Below are 5,000 nucleotides of genomic sequence, written 5' to 3' on the forward strand. Positions count from 1 at the left end.
TGGCCAAAACGGCCCAAAAACGGGCCAAAACTGGCCATTTTTGGCTGCGCGAGCGGCGAGCGGCGGACAGCGAGCGAAGCGAGAGGCAGCACCGTCCCTGCTATACGAAAGCCCCATCCAGCCCTGTGCCACCCGGGGGGTTCCAGGGTGCTGAGATGGCTGACGTTTTGCTCCGCTCTCGACGGTCACCGCGCAATGCAAGAACAGGCCAAAAACTGGCCAAAACGGCCCAAAAACGGGCCAAAACTGGCCATTTTTGGCTGCGCGAGCGAGCGGCGAGCGGCGGACAGCGAGCGAAGCGAGAGGCAGCACCGTCCCTGCTATACGAAAGCCCCATCCAGCCCTGTGCCACCAGGGGGGTTCCAGGGTGCTGAGATGGCTGACGTTTTGCTCCGCTCTCGACGGTCACCGCGCAATGCAAGAACAGGCCAAAAACTGGCCAAAACGGCCCAAAAACGGGCCAAAACTGGCCATTTTTGGCTGCACGAGCGAGCGGCGAGCGGCGGACAGCGAGCGAAGCGAGAGGCAGCACCGTCCCTGCTATACGAAAGCCCCATCCAGCCCTGTGCCACCCGGGGGGTTCCAGGGTGCTGAGATGGCTGACGTTTTGCTCCGCTCTCGACGGTCACCGCGCAATGCAAGAACAGGCCAAAAACTGGCCAAAACGGCCCAAAAACGGGCCAAAACTGGCCATTTTTGGCTGCACGAGCGAGCGGCGAGCGGCGGACAGCGAGCGAAGCGAGAGGCAGCACCGTCCCTGCTATACGAAAGCCCCATCCAGCCCTGTGCCACCCGGGGGGTTCCAGGGTGCTGAGATGGCTGACGTTTTGCTCCGCTCTCGACGGTCACCGCGCAATGCAAGAACAGGCCAAAAACTGGCCAAAACGGCCCAAAAACGGGCCAAAACTGGCCATTTTTGGCTGCACGAGCGAGCGGCGAGCGGCGGACAGCGAGCGAAGCGAGAGGCAGCACCGTCCCTGCTATACGAAAGCCCCATCCAGCCCTGTGCCACCCGGGGGGTTCCAGGGTGCTGAGATGGCTGACGTTTTGCTCCGCTCTCGACGGTCACCGCGCAATGCAAGAACAGGCCAAAAACTGGCCAAAACGGCCCAAAAACGGGCCAAAACTGGCCATTTTTGGCTGCGCGAGCGAGCGGCGAGCGGCGGACAGCGAGCGAAGCGAGAGGCAGCACCGTCCCTGCTATACGAAAGCCCCATCCAGCCCTGTGCCACCCGGGGGGTTCCAGGGTGCTGAGATGGCTGACGTTTTGCTCCGCTCTCGACGGTCACCGCGCAATGCAAGAACAGGCCAAAAACTGGCCAAAACGGCCCAAAAACGGGCCAAAACTGGCCATTTTTGGCTGCACGAGCGAGCGGCGAGCGGCGGACAGCGAGCGAAGCGAGAGGCAGCACCGTCCCTGCTATACGAAAGCCCCATCCAGCCCTGTGCCACCCGGGGGGTTCCAGGGTGCTGAGATGGCTGACGTTTTGCTCCGCTCTCGACGGTCACCGCGCAATGCAAGAACAGGCCAAAAACTGGCCAAAACGGCCCAAAAACGGGCCAAAACTGGCCATTTTTGGCTGCACGAGCGAGCGGCGAGCGGCGGACAGCGAGCGAAGCGAGAGGCAGCACCGTCCCTGCTATACGAAAGCCCCATCCAGCCCTGTGCCACCCGGGGGGGGTTCCAGGGTGCTGAGATGGCTGACGTTTTGCTCCGCTCTCGACGGTCACCGCGCAATGCAAGAACAGGCCAAAAACTGGCCAAAACGGCCCAAAAACGGGCCAAAACTGGCCATTTTTGGCTGCACGAGCGAGCGGCGAGCGGCGGACAGCGAGCGAAGCGAGAGGCAGCACCGTCCCTGCTATACGAAAGCCCCATCCAGCCCTGTGCCACCCGGGGGGTTCCAGGGTGCTGAGATGGCTGACGTTTTGCTCCGCTCTCGACGGTCACCGCGCAATGCAAGAACAGGCCAAAAACTGGCCAAAACGGCCCAAAAACGGGCCAAAACTGGCCATTTTTGGCTGCGCGAGCGAGCGGCGAGCGGCGGACAGCGAGCGAAGCGAGAGGCAGCACCGTCCCTGCTATACGAAAGCCCCATCCAGCCCTGTGCCACCCGGGGGGTTCCAGGGTGCTGAGATGGCTGACGTTTTGCTCCGCTCTCGACGGTCACCGCGCAATGCAAGAACAGGCCAAAAACTGGCCAAAACGGCCCAAAAACGGGCCAAAACTGGCCATTTTTGGCTGCACGAGCGAGCGGCGAGCGGCGGACAGCGAGCGAAGCGAGAGGCAGCACCGTCCCTGCTATACGAAAGCCCCATCCAGCCCTGTGCCACCCGGGGGGTTCCAGGGTGCTGAGATGGCTGACGTTTTGCTCCGCTCTCGACGGTCACCGCGCAATGCAAGAACAGGCCAAAAACTGGCCAAAACGGCCCAAAAACGGGCCAAAACTGGCCATTTTTGGCTGCACGAGCGAGCGGCGAGCGGCGGACAGCGAGCGAAGCGAGAGGCAGCACCGTCCCTGCTATACGAAAGCCCCATCCAGCCCTGTGCCACCCGGGGGGTTCCAGGGTGCTGAGATGGCTGACGTTTTGCTCCGCTCTCGACGGTCACCGCGCAATGCAAGAACAGGCCAAAAACTGGCCAAAACGGCCCAAAAACGGGCCAAAACTGGCCATTTTTGGCTGCACGAGCGAGCGGCGAGCGGCGGACAGCGAGCGAAGCGAGAGGCAGCACCGTCCCTGCTATACGAAAGCCCCATCCAGCCCTGTGCCACCCGGGGGGTTCCAGGGTGCTGAGATGGCTGACGTTTTGCTCCGCTCTCGACGGTCACCGCGCAATGCAAGAACAGGCCAAAAACTGGCCAAAACGGCCCAAAAACGGGCCAAAACTGGCCATTTTTGGCTGCACGAGCGAGCGGCGAGCGGCGGACAGCGAGCGAAGCGAGAGGCAGCACCGTCCCTGCTATACGAAAGCCCCATCCAGCCCTGTGCCACCCGGGGGGTTCCAGGGTGCTGAGATGGCTGACGTTTTGCTCCGCTCTCGACGGTCACCGCGCAATGCAAGAACAGGCCAAAAACTGGCCAAAACGGCCCAAAAACGGGCCAAAACTGGCCATTTTTGGCTGCACGAGCGAGCGGCGAGCGGCGGACAGCGAGCGAAGCGAGAGGCAGCACCGTCCCTGCTATACGAAAGCCCCATCCAGCCCTGTGCCACCCGGGGGGTTCCAGGGTGCTGAGATGGCTGACGTTTTGCTCCGCTCTCGACGGTCACCGCGCAATGCAAGAACAGGCCAAAAACTGGCCAAAACGGCCCAAAAACGGGCCAAAACTGGCCATTTTTGGCTGCACGAGCGAGCGGCGAGCGGCGGACAGCGAGCGAAGCGAGAGGCAGCACCGTCCCTGCTATACGAAAGCCCCATCCAGCCCTGTGCCACCCGGGGGGTTCCAGGGTGCTGAGATGGCTGACGTTTTGCTCCGCTCTCGACGGTCACCGCGCAATGCAAGAACAGGCCAAAAACTGGCCAAAACGGCCCAAAAACGGGCCAAAACTGGCCATTTTTGGCTGCACGAGCGAGCGGCGAGCGGCGGACAGCGAGCGAAGCGAGAGGCAGCACCGTCCCTGCTATACGAAAGCCCCATCCAGCCCTGTGCCACCCGGGGGGTTCCAGGGTGCTGAGATGGCTGACGTTTTGCTCCGCTCTCGACGGTCACCGCGCAATGCAAGAACAGGCCAAAAACTGGCCAAAACGGCCCAAAAACGGGCCAAAACTGGCCATTTTTGGCTGCACGAGCGAGCGGCGAGCGGCGGACAGCGAGCGAAGCGAGAGGCAGCACCGTCCCTGCTATACGAAAGCCCCATCCAGCCCTGTGCCACCCGGGGGGTTCCAGGGTGCTGAGATGGCTGACGTTTTGCTCCGCTCTCGACGGTCACCGCGCAATGCAAGAACAGGCCAAAAACTGGCCAAAACGGCCCAAAAACGGGCCAAAACTGGCCATTTTTGGCTGCACGAGCGAGCGGCGAGCGGCGGACAGCGAGCGAAGCGAGAGGCAGCACCGTCCCTGCTATACGAAAGCCCCATCCAGCCCTGTGCCACCCGGGGGGTTCCAGGGTGCTGAGATGGCTGACGTTTTGCTCCGCTCTCGACGGTCACCGCGCAATGCAAGAACAGGCCAAAAACTGGCCAAAACGGCCCAAAAACGGGCCAAAACTGGCCATTTTTGGCTGCACGAGCGAGCGGCGAGCGGCGGACAGCGAGCGAAGCGAGAGGCAGCACCGTCCCTGCTATACGAAAGCCCCATCCAGCCCTGTGCCACCCGGGGGGTTCCAGGGTGCTGAGATGGCTGACGTTTTGCTCCGCTCTCGACGGTCACCGCGCAATGCAAGAACAGGCCAAAAACTGGCTAAAACGGCCCAAAAACGGGCCAAAACTGGCCATTTTTGGCTGCGCGAGCGAGCGGCGAGCGGCGGACAGCGAGCGAAGCGAGAGGCAGCACCGTCCCTGCTATATACGAAAGCCCCATCCAGCCCTGTGCCACCCGGGGGGTTCCAGGGTGCTGAGATGGCTGACGTTTTGCTCCGCTCACGACGGTCACCGCACCACGCAAGAACGGACCATAAACAGGCCAAAACAGCCCAAAAACGGGCCAAAACTGGTCATTTTTGGCTGCGCGAGCGAGCGGCGAGCGGCGAACAGCGAGCGAAGCGTGAGGCAGCACCGTCCCTGCTATACGAAAGCCCCATCCAGCCCTGTGCCACCCGGGGGGTTCCAGGGTGCTGAGATGGCTGACGTTTTGCTCCGCTCACGACGGTCACCGCGCCATGCAAGAACGGACCAAAAACAGGCCAAAACAGCCCAAAAACGGGCCAAAACTGGCCATTTTTGGCTGAGCGAGCGAGCGGTGAGCGGCGAACAGCGAGCGAAGCGAGAGGCAGCACCGTCCCTGCTATACGAAAGCCCCATCCAGCCCTGTGCCACCCGGGGGGTTCCAGGGTGCTGAGA

Source organism: Musa acuminata, unplaced genomic scaffold, assembly GCF_036884655.1.
Source record: "Musa acuminata AAA Group cultivar baxijiao unplaced genomic scaffold, Cavendish_Baxijiao_AAA HiC_scaffold_821, whole genome shotgun sequence".
In the NCBI taxonomy this organism is placed as follows: Eukaryota; Viridiplantae; Streptophyta; class Magnoliopsida; order Zingiberales; family Musaceae; genus Musa; species Musa acuminata.